The sequence below is a fragment of the Alligator mississippiensis genome, chromosome 12 (assembly GCF_030867095.1).
Source record: "Alligator mississippiensis isolate rAllMis1 chromosome 12, rAllMis1, whole genome shotgun sequence".
Classification (NCBI taxonomy): Eukaryota; Metazoa; Chordata; order Crocodylia; family Alligatoridae; genus Alligator; species Alligator mississippiensis.
This window is the reverse complement of record NC_081835.1, coordinates 50,133,661-50,145,154: the sequence shown is the minus strand read 5'-3', so window position 1 is coordinate 50,145,154 and position 11,494 is coordinate 50,133,661. Positions and strand designations below refer to the sequence as shown.

Genomic DNA, 11,494 nt, shown 5'->3' with positions numbered 1-11,494 from the left:
GCCAGCAGGTGACATTCCACGACATGCTCCAGGCTGCCGAGAAGGACCTGGGTGCATAATCATCTTCTTTGTCATTGGCATGAGAAGCACGTCCCTTTGGTCTGGAAGGAAACCTGCACTTACTATAGCTCTCCTGTATTGTAAAGGATGAAATTCAAAACAGCAAAAGGGTTGCGGGTAAACAATTTAACTATTTCTGAATGAAAAAATTCTTTAATATTTGAACCAGAGCTCTTCCATCTCTCACCCCTGGATCTTGGTTCAGCAGATTTAGCCAGTATTACTGGGGAATCCTACAAATTTGACTGAAACTTTTCTTCTTTCGGCACCACTTCACATTCTTTTCCACAGCTCTGGCTTACATTTACTTTGCATAATGGGAAAGTGAGTGTGCTGCTTGGGAGAATCCAGTTTTACTCCACAGCCAGTTGTCAATGTGTCTATGCTTGATAATTATATTCTAGTTTACTCCCAAGCCCTTCTTGACAACCACAGTGACCCAAGGGATTGGACCCGTCATAACCTTCACTACAACTGAGGAGATCCCCAAGGCTATGCCCATGTGCAGACCTCTCTTGTAGCTCTGAGTCTGTCCACCAGGCAAGGCCTCTTCATTTGCTTAGTTCTAACTAGTCACTACCCATCCCAGACACCACTAAACTGCCATAGCAAAACTGAGCTCAGTGAATTGACTACAGAGCACGAATCATTTTCAAGAGCAGCTGTTGAGAACCAAAAGGACAGGCACTGCTTGTGTTTAAAGCTGTAAAATAAATAATAGGCACAAATATCAGGAAAGTGGGAAAAACCTCTCTCAAAAGAGATATGCTTCTGAGAGAGGATGACAAAAATTGGCAGCGGCCTCAGGGCTTCTGGGGGCTTGTGCAAAGTGCCCCATGCAGTGCGGGGCAGTGGGGAGCAGCGGGGATCGCCCCCTGCCGGACAGCAGCCAATGAATCCAGGCTTTTTTTTTTTTTTTTTTAAAGGGCTGGGAGCTGAGGCATCCAGGGCAGCCATGGGGGGGACGGGGCTGGGAGAGCGGGCAGGGGTCGGGGGGCTCATGACAGAGCCCCCCAAATGTGGCATGGTGCAGAGGAGGGCAGCAGAGATCACCCCCCCACCGGGCAGCAGCCGGTGAGTGGGGGCTTTTTTTTTTTGTCTCAAAGAGCCGGGAGCTGGGGCGGGTGGGGGATGGGGCCTGTGTGATTCAGAGATTCGGCTGATTCTCCAAATCAGATTCAGCTGAATCAATTTGGGACAGTGATTTGAATCACCAAATTGAATCACTGTCCCCTGAATCAGCTGACTCCAAAGCGAATACTAGTGGCTTCGCACAGGCCTAGTGTTGAGCATTGTTAGCACTTGGCAAATAATAACAGAGAGAGAGAAAAATCACTATTACCAGCCTGAGTACTGAACATTTGGACTCACTGACAGTGGCAGCTGTCTACAGATATTTGCAGTAACCCAAACCAATTGAACACATCAGACAAAAACATGGCCCATGCTATCCTCAAGTGGTTCTTCCACCCTCTCTAGAGACTGAAGTTAGCCAGATGCTCTGAGCTTTACACCACTTTTCCCTGACGGAAACATATATTTGATATTCATCAGATGTTCATCAGTTACACATGCACTAGGTTCCAGGATGCAGATATTGTTCATCTGAGTGTTGTTTCAAAGTCATTTGAGAGGAACAAGCCAGCATAGCTTCCAAAGGAACATCAAACCTAATATACTAGAACTCTTTGAATGTGCCAACAAAAATACTGCATCAGGAAGAAGCAGATGATATGATATATTTGCAATTTCCAAAAGCTTTTGACATGGTCTCTTACCAAAGCCAGTTAAGGAAACTGAGTAGCAGCCATGAGGAAGCTGCTAAAATGGCTGGTACTATATTTACCCAACATTTACCAGGGAAACAGGCCACTGAGCTTCCATGGAACTGCAAATCACTCAGGATAAGCAGTGACCTTATCCTTCCTCCTACAGTCACATCTGTCTGCCTCCGGTATACTGATCCCACTATCAAAATACCACTGGCTTACTGCTAGAATCAGTTTCTTTCTGAGCTTTAAAAACACCTAGCACAGATGATCAAATCATGAAGACAACTGGTGGGGCAAGAGAAATGGCAAAATATGCTATGGTACAGGATTGCCCATTTTTACTCTATCTACCCACACTCTAAGTAGACATGAATTTGGAATCAGACAACACCTGATCTTTTTTACTAGCATGAACAGTATTTACCTTGCACTGTCTGGGGGTAAAGACCAGAGCAAAAAATAATTTAATTTTTCTGCAGCGCTCTCATCCTTCTCTGCTGCTCCCTCCCTCCCAGCAGGTCCAGCATCTTGTTTGTTTGAGGATACCAAAGAAGCTTCTTTGTCAAATTTAACCATTTTAATTCTTCCATTTCAAATTGTAGCACCTTTTTGAGCAGATTACTTTATTAACCCTCCCTTAATGTTTAATGTACATTTAGTAACAGCAATGATAAATATAAAAATAAATATACACGCTTATCACATACTGCTTGCCTCTCTGTATTAGCATTCAAGGCAGCTCAGAATGCATGCGGATGAATGAGAGCCAAGTCCTACCATGTCCACTAAATTTAGGGCACAAAATGTTTCATTGTTTGCAGACTTGCTTGCGTTTTAGACTACCAGTACTGAAATAAGACCTACAGCAAACACCTAGGGCCACATCTTCTCTTTTTTGTTTCTTGCCTGTCAGGTTCTTACAGGTCCTGAATGTCCCCAGGTTGCTTATGCCAGCTTCAAGAGCTGATGTAAGTTTTTTCTTGTCTACTCCCCACACCCCAACTCAAAAAGACCAACTTGATAGCATGACCAATGCCACCTAGGCTGGGATTGCCACTGGGGACTTAAGGGATCTAGCGTCCAACTCTCATTGACTTTCAGTTGAAGACACCCACTGATTTTCAGTGGAAGACTCCTGTGGGTTTCAATTAGGATTAGTGCTTAATAATTAAGCTAACTTCTTCTTGTCCTTCCCCCACTGTACATGGAGAATGACTGATCACCACCTTCCTTATAACAACCTTTTAGATACTGGAAGACTGTAATCATGAACCCCTTTCAGTCTCTCTTCTGGACTAAGCAATTCCAGCTCTTTCATACTTTACTTATATGTCATGTTTCCTAACCTCTTATCATTCCTGTTGTTCTGTCCAATTTGTCTATATTTTTCCTAGAGCATGCTACCCAAAACTGGACACATACATCAGCTGAGGCCTCACCAGTGATGAGTAGAGAGAAACACCAGTCCCCTTTTTTTTTACAAACAATATCATATTGATAATTCATAGTGAGTTTATGGTCCATTATTACTCCCAGATCCTTTTCTGCAGTCCTGCTACCTGAAAAGATATGCTCCATTTTTTATTTGTGTATCTGACTTTTTCCTTGAAACTCTAGCTCTTTATACTTGTCTACACCAAATTCCTTCTTTTTTGATTTCAGACCATTTCCACAATTTCTCAACATCATTTAAAATCTGATCCTGTTCTCCAAAATGCTTATAACCCTTCCCAACTTGATGTCATTTAAAAAATCCCTCTATTTCATGGTCCAAATTATTTTAATGAAAATCCTGAATAGTATTGGATCCAAGTACCTGTAAGATGCTCTGCTCTTTATTCCCTGTCTTCAGGGAGGGATGCTGGGATGTAGTTGGACAAATCTTGTTCAGTTAAATCCAACAAGTAGGAACAACAGAGTCATACTGAAGAACCACAAACAGGAACAATGCCTTCCTTTCTTTGTGATGTCTCTTCTCTCTTCCCATGGACGGTCACAATGCTCAACCTTGCCTCCCACTTTCCTGTACTTAATGTCCCTATAAAAAGGTGTTCCTAAAAGACATGAGCAGTGATAAGGAAAACAGGAGAGACCCAGGGCAACAGACCCAGCATCATTCAGTGACACATTTGGCCTTTCCCTTTTGTCACATCTCTATTTACCATGTCAACATTCTGCTCTCCTTTCCAGATAAGCACACAGCTATATGCCTGAGCTGTGTGCGTGGACTGAAAAAAGCCCTGCCCTTCCCAGAGGAGAGTGATGGTGTGTTTCTGTTTTGTCAGTTAGAATGATCACTTAACTTCAGCATGCAGTGAGAGGTGAATCCATGAGCTGATTAAGCAAAATCATTGCTAATGGATGGATGCATTTAGAATGGATGAATACAGATTTGTGTATTTAATGTAGGCCCTCTCAATAGTATCACACTATGCCAATGAGTTAGCCTTGGGAATTCTTTTTGTGAAAATGGTTTGGGTGTGAGGCAGGCACCCCAAAGCCAGGTTGAAAGAAAAGCATGACTGATTTGGGCTGGTCTGTGAGTGACACTGTATTCACTCTTTAAACAGAGAGGCTGCTGGTATATCCATTGCTCGCTCTGCCTGGCACACAGCGTCCACTCGAATGACTGCCTGAGAGTCCTCCCCCTGAGACAAAGCTCTCTCTACTGATAAAGAGTTAAGAAGCTCTCAGAGGCAGTTCTGTGAGAACATTTCTCAGAGGGCAGTGCACTTTTATTTGAAACAATTTTCCATTCCTTTTATATCTATATAATAGGAGATGGCTCTGGGGTCCCAGTTTTCCATAAGACCCGAACTTTTTTTTCTCTGACTGGGGATGACCCCTGGTCAGCTTCCCTAAGAATAACAGAAAAAAGTTCAATGGGAGAAAAAGATCTGCTCTTTCTGAACCTAACTCCCAAATGCTGAGTCATGAATGATGCGACTGGTTCAAAATTATCACTTGGGAATGACTTGTCTTGGTTGAAACCATTTCTATTGTATATCATGTCATAGCACAGCATAGCATATCGCTACTGAGAAACAGACAGAAATAGCTGTGGGGGAAATGATCATTTTTTTCCACTTGAAACATGCTGGGGAAAAACAATTTATCCTTTTTTATTAACATTTTCATTCAATATTTTGAGTTTCTGTTCTTCATGAGATTGAGGGGTTTTTTTTTTAAAGAGTACTCTCCCATTCAAATCTCCATGTCAAAGAGCTATCTATAAAAAAAAAAGAATTGAAGGAGAAAAGGCTGACCTGTCCCAAAGACATGAAATTCAATATCTACCCTGTCTTAGTTTTATGTTCCCAATTAACTTTCCTAAAGCCAAAGGGAGATGATGGACACACACTACAGAAGTGCCTTGTTGTGCAATTGCTCTGGAAAGCTGTTTTTAGACATGCCTCCTAGACATCAGGGTGTGATATTCCTCTGAATTGTACTCCTGCCTTCCGTGGAGAAAGCATTTGGTTTCTGCAGCCTAATTTAAGCCTTGAAAAATTGCCTGTGGTTCTCCATCTCTCCCAGAACAAAGGAGAATGCAATCCCTTGCTTCGAGAATCACAGGGGATTTGGCCTTGTGAAATCTAAGCAGCACTGGATTTCCTCTAAAAGGCAGGGGTATTCAAGAGTACAGCTGAAACTTGGTTGTAGAGGATCCAACCTAACGTGTGTAGAAAATGTTTATGCTTAAAATGACTGAAAAATCAATAAATCAAAATCAAAGGAAAAACATTTAGGGTAGGGTTTTCCAATACAGTTAGTGTGGCACAACTCTGTGCCCAGTGAAGACCGTGGAAGTTTCACCACCCTTAGCTTCTGTTTCACTAGCATCAGCCTACATATCTGTGACAGGGGTGTCAAACATATGGCCTCTGGGCTGGATCAGACCAGCCAAGCTAAAGGTGGGCCCTCGTGAACATGGCAATTGGAAGTAGGAGAGTAAGCAAGGGCCGACAACCCCAGTCATCCTCCAGTCTCTTTACTCAATGCTACTGAAAAGGCCCTTCCTCCTTGGCCAATGGGCCTGTTGACATGTGATGCATGCTCCATGCCAGAGCTGGAAATGGAGCTGTCACCACTGTGTACTCTGTGCGCTGCTGCCACGGCATGGGGCAGCTGCAGCTGCTTGGGCTCCAGATGGAGCATGCACAGGAACCTGAGCTACCGCCCTGCCAGGTGCACCAGGTGGAAGCCAGAGCCGCTACAGCTGCGTATACTGGGTGGGAGCTGGAGCTGCTGCCACTGTCACCAGAGCAACCCTGTGTGCTGGGCTGGATCCAGCATACAAGGAGCCCGAAGGACTAGAACTGGCCCAGGGCAAGAAGAGAGTTTGAAACCCCTGATCTACAATATCCCTCCTATATAGTATATTCACTTCTATCGTTCTGAATGGCTGTAAGCACATAAATGGGCTGTGTTTAATCAGAAGCGCTTACATTAAAATCTTGAGAAATAAAGCACTAATGAAAAAACAACTGCTAATCTTGGCCACCATGTTGTAACTATATTGCTTTCCACTGGCATATTTTCAGTCACCATTGAAGGCATCTAAAAGGCACTGCTTTGAAAACACCAATTACAATACAACACGGACAGCTTGGTTGCTTGCCATACCAGAATATTCCTTAGATCAAGCAGCTAATTTTCTCTTTTCCTTTCCATATCCCTCTACAGAAGTCTGGCCCTAAAGTTCTCAGAAAATGGAACCAGAACTGAGCTAACCCATTCTTCCCAGTGAACAGCAGGGAATAGAAACTGTCTTTGTGACTCGCAGAGTCACATTTTACCCAAGTGATAATTTTCCTGAACTAAAATCAATTTTCTCACTAAGAAATACATGAAGCAAATCAGATCGATCAGAGTCAGCTACTTGGTTTCAGTCTATATTAAGACTTGTGGCTCAATCTTTCCCACAACAGCCAGGATCTCTTCCCTTCTGGACTTGTTAGGTGTTCCATCTAATCCTTCAGGGCAGCTCTACATTACAGTTTTGCTTTACAGATGCAGCTTTACTTACGGACCAGGGTTTTCATCAGTTTAGAGGTGATAGAACTATGCCAATAAATAAAAAAAACCCTTCTGCCAGCCTATGCCCTGTCTCCACTAGGGGGCAGTGCCAACATAGCTATACTGGCACAGGTACAGTGGGGGAGGCTCTGTAGTGGAGACAAGACCCCAGCAAGTAGTGGTGAGTAACAAGACATTTTTGTAGGCCCGAGGGTCTCAAACAGTTCACATATGCTTCATTCATTCTGTTCCAGAATTTCATTCATAGAGCTACATTTGCTGTACCCTGCACTAGCCTGCTCACAGTTACCACCCTACACTGGGGTCAGCAACCTTTTAGGATTGGTGGGCTGACTTAATAAAGCTAGGACCAAATACGGGCTGCCACTCCCCTCTCCCTGCCACACTGCTGCCTTGCCACCGAACTTCTGTCAATGGTTCCAGCCACCTTTGCTGCCAACATCCTCATTTTATGGGCCAGATAAAATCGCTTGGTGGCCAGATCTAGCCCACATGCCACACCAAACCCAGCTCTACACCTTAGACACCAAAACTGTTCAGGCTAAGATAGGAAGGTGCATTTGTTGTTTATAGACCCTAGTAAGAATGACTGACTTTGTTTAGGAGAAACTGGGCGCATCTGCACAAGATGCTAAATACACGGTAAACTAATTCTACTGAGCATTAGTGCAACAGGCAAAAACCCTGCTAATGAGCTAATGCAAAACAATTAGTCTAGTGCGCATTAGCATCAGAAAAAAAGCATGCGCCAGAGCTACTGTGCAGCAATGCCGATTATAGTGCATTTAGTTAGTACCTGTTATTTCAAGTACTAAACTTAATGAACTGTAATTACAGTGCATTAATGAACCTGCAGAAACGCCCACTGTGAAACACAGAATGGGAGAAAAACAGATAGCAAGTGCAAAAAAAATCTAAGCAGACATGAGGGAGAGAAGGAAAAGCAAATGCCACACACAGACCAGGACCTGGTGCTCCATCCTAAATTTTAGAATTTATTTTCTTCTCTTCCGATTCAAGTATTGTCTTTCCTTTTGTAGGAATTAGTTGTTTAACTAAATCACATCTGAAACTAAGTAAGAGATGGGAAATATGTATTTTGTGAATTAAAAAAAAATGGATAAAGCATCTGATAGAACTTCCAACTCTACAAGACTTCCCCATCTTTTGCTGGTGCAGGTAATCAATTAACTGCTGACAGTAATGGCAATGCAAAAGCCATTTTCTGGAGTATGCAAAGGTCCTGCAAAAAGGCAGAAGGTATGTTTTAGCTGTAGTCGGTGGTGTTATTTCACACTGGATAGGACTCAGTGCTGTAGCAAGATGGGGTGGGGGTGGGGCGAGCGGGGCAAGTGTCCCAGGCGCTGATGAGAAGGGGCGCCAAATGGCCCTGCCCAGTTGGGGCAGGGTGTGGGACAGAGCAGTGAGTGGTTCATTTTGAGGGGCGTGGAGATGGGGGGGAGGGTGGCTTCTGCTGCTACGTGCACTCCTAGGCAAGCTTGGTGGGGCATGTGCCCCCCACCCAGATGTGTGTGTGGGGCGAGGGCAGGCTGCTGCTCTGGGCTTCGCCTCGGGTGCCAAACTTCATTGCTATGGCACTGACAGGACTATCTGAGTTACTGTCAATCTTCGACCTAGCTAGGAAAGGTATCAATAGCCACAGCAGGTCACTAATTGCCCAGGTCTGCACAAAGGATTATTAGCGTATATCCAACTACCTGTTATCAAACTCTAAGGGCTTGATACAGCACCACATTAATGAAAAATCATTTAATTGATTTTAATGGCTGTTGGATGAGGTCCTTTACCATAACCTGAAGAGTCTCACTGCTCAACATGAACCTTTCTAAATGGTCAAATGGAGAGATCCACCGCCATATAGCTGAGGAATTCTCTACTTACTTTTTGATTTTTTAGTGAGTTATTAATATTATGCTAGTCCTGGACACTATGTGGATGCATAGAAATACACCAAGATATGCTGGGAATTATATGTGTGTATAGAAAGACACAGACCCTTCCAAAAGAAGAGACCTTATATCATTCTACAAACAATTACTTATTTTGGAAGAAACTTCTAGTTTCCAGTTTGTCCTACATTCTTTTTCGTTGCAAATCCAGGAACACTGTATTTCTATTTATTGCAAGAGTATCAATAAATTCAATAAATATAGATTGGCACAGGAGTTAGGATTTATTTATATAATCCTGAATCTTGAAAATGAAGTTACAGAAAACCCAATCCAAGCTTAGGTCTCATGCGCACAGAGTTTTTGTGTCACTTAATCTGAACTCTTTTAGAAACAAATAAACCTGTACGCACCCCTTCAGTGTAGCTGTAGTGATATTTGTACAAAAGTGCTTATCTTGCAGTTGATTGTTCCCATTAAATGGGAACCATGGCAGCTTAGTAGCTAATGGTACTGACTTGTGGGTCACACAAAACAAACACAGAATTTCTGTTTTCATTTAACTGTGCAGCACTCACAGGAAAAGAACAGTGTGTTGTTATAAAGAGAAAAGGGAACACTATAAAGATGTGTAGACTTGAGGCATACTGATACATGGTATCTTGTACATGGCTTCTTTGTGGTACTATTTCTATACCTCCTGCTTGGGTAATGCTGCTTTGTTGAAAATATGGAGCCTGACAATTCTGAGGGTAGTTGAGGAAGAATGGGTGAGCTAAAAGGTTGGGATACAGGTTTTTTTTTCACTGTTGAGTATCTGACTGAACTAGTACAGGTTGACAGTGACTGAAAGTTATTCTCAACAAACGGCCACTCAGTGGCCCAAGAGTAATGTGCTGGGGTTTCAGCTTACTAGTAGGGAGGGTCTACACATCCCACCTGTCTTCTGCTTAGTACCATACAAACAGTCTTAGCAAATGGGAAGGGACATGGAACAGGGAGAGAATGGAATGGGGATTAAACTTTCCCATGATCCTTGAAGACAGCCCCAATGGGTCTGACACACTGATCCAACATAGGGTGACGAATCTCACACTACTGCTGCCTATGCTGAACTTGTTCTGTTGGACCTGTTTGATTTTAACGATTAGTAATTCAGCAACAAAATCACTTGGGAAACATGATTCTGCTATACTCTGTACAGGGTCCATGAAACTGCTGTTGTTCATAAGAACTGTGCACACTTCTTGCTTTAGGGCAGCAAGTTGAGAGGGAAATGAAAAAAAAAATGTCTCAGAATGTTATGATTTTTTTACAAATATTTGCAGAACTCCATTCTAGGAAGTGTCCAGAGCATCTCACAGGGCATGTACATATGCTCCATCGTGTACCAGCTTGCCATCCTCTTCACAAGGATTTATATTACATGCTTGTGGCTATCCTGGTGAAAAACCCTACAAAAGAAGAATGCCAAAAGTGTGATTTTTCTTGGGTGAAAGTGATAAGAAGCCAGAACTCAAGAAAACAGAGAGAGACTACATGTTTATTCTTTTCTTAACTTATTTCATTGCCACGGAGATCCCTTTAGGTCAGTCCTGTAGTGCGTTTATAACGGAAATTTGCACTGACACTGCCAACGTTCTCCCTATTCTACAGATAAACACAAGACCTTTTGGTCTGGCATTTGTGAACACTTCACCAGCTATAAATTTGTATAAAAATATTTCCCATATATGTAATTTTTTCTTTTAAAATGGGATTGCTATGGTCTCTCATTTTCTTTCGACTGTAATCATATCTCTGCAATGCTTCACAGCTGTTGAAATACTGTGTTATTATGCATGGAAATGGGCTGAACATGTAGCTTTATTTCTGGTAATTTTCCAGCACAGACTGGAGTCATGCCCTGATGCAAACAGAACAGTTGAGAGGATGGCTGGCTCCAAGTCAAGGAATGTACCCTGGTTTCGGTATGTGCCTCGGAAAGAACTGATCCCGCTCTGCACAAGGAGGCAATATCGGTTCATGGGATTTTATAGTATATTTGCATGCTATAACCTATTTATTACATCCTCAGATCAGGCTGTGACCGCTGCATCAACTTGCATGTGGGTGAGCAACCTTTTACAGCAGCATAATCCTTAATTTATTTCCAGTCTCAGCTATCATACTTTAATGAAGGCTTTCTAATGAGCTCTTTAAATAGTAATTAGAGGCCAGCACTGAAGAGGGAGATAAGTCTGTGGGTATCGAACTCTGCAGGGAAGGACCTGATAAGAAAGAACTGAATGATTTTCTTCTGGGATCAAATCCAAAGAACAATTATCCCCTCGGTATCATGCTGCTTAAACAGGAACAGACTGAAAAAAATACTTTACAGTGGCTGGTGATGAATGGGCTACTTTCCCATTGCTTTGCAAAAGAGAGGCTTGGCGGGGTGGAGGATGGGGGTTGCCAGTACCTGAGATAGGAGAGGATCCAAGTACTAGCAATATCTGTTCTTATTTAGATAAAATAATGCCCTCTCCCTCACATACACAAATTAAACCTTTATATATCTCTGCCTACAGATAGATGAATTGGAAAGGAACTCTGCTAATTTCCTACCTTTTTAGCCTGCTGACAATGAAACACTGATTTTCATTTTTAAAATCAAGGTGCTGGATATCAGTAACTTAGTAATACTTAGCACTCATGAGGTCATTAGCTTTC

General features: G+C 42.7%; 1 protein-coding gene across 11 annotated transcripts in view; it reads right to left on the bottom strand.

Annotated features, from left to right (window-relative positions):
* The window catches only part of EXD3 (exonuclease 3'-5' domain containing 3), a 457,407-nt gene that overhangs the window by 152,844 nt on the left and 293,069 nt on the right, over positions 1-11,494 (bottom strand). Inside the window, exon 21 of one of the 11 annotated variants that reach the window (XR_009455884.1) lies at positions 3,649-3,886. The exons of the other annotated variants lie outside the window; for them this stretch is intronic. The gene's annotated coding sequence lies outside the window, so the exon portion shown is untranslated. The remainder of the gene's footprint in view (positions 1-3,648; positions 3,887-11,494) is intronic. 11 annotated transcript variants of the gene reach the window in all.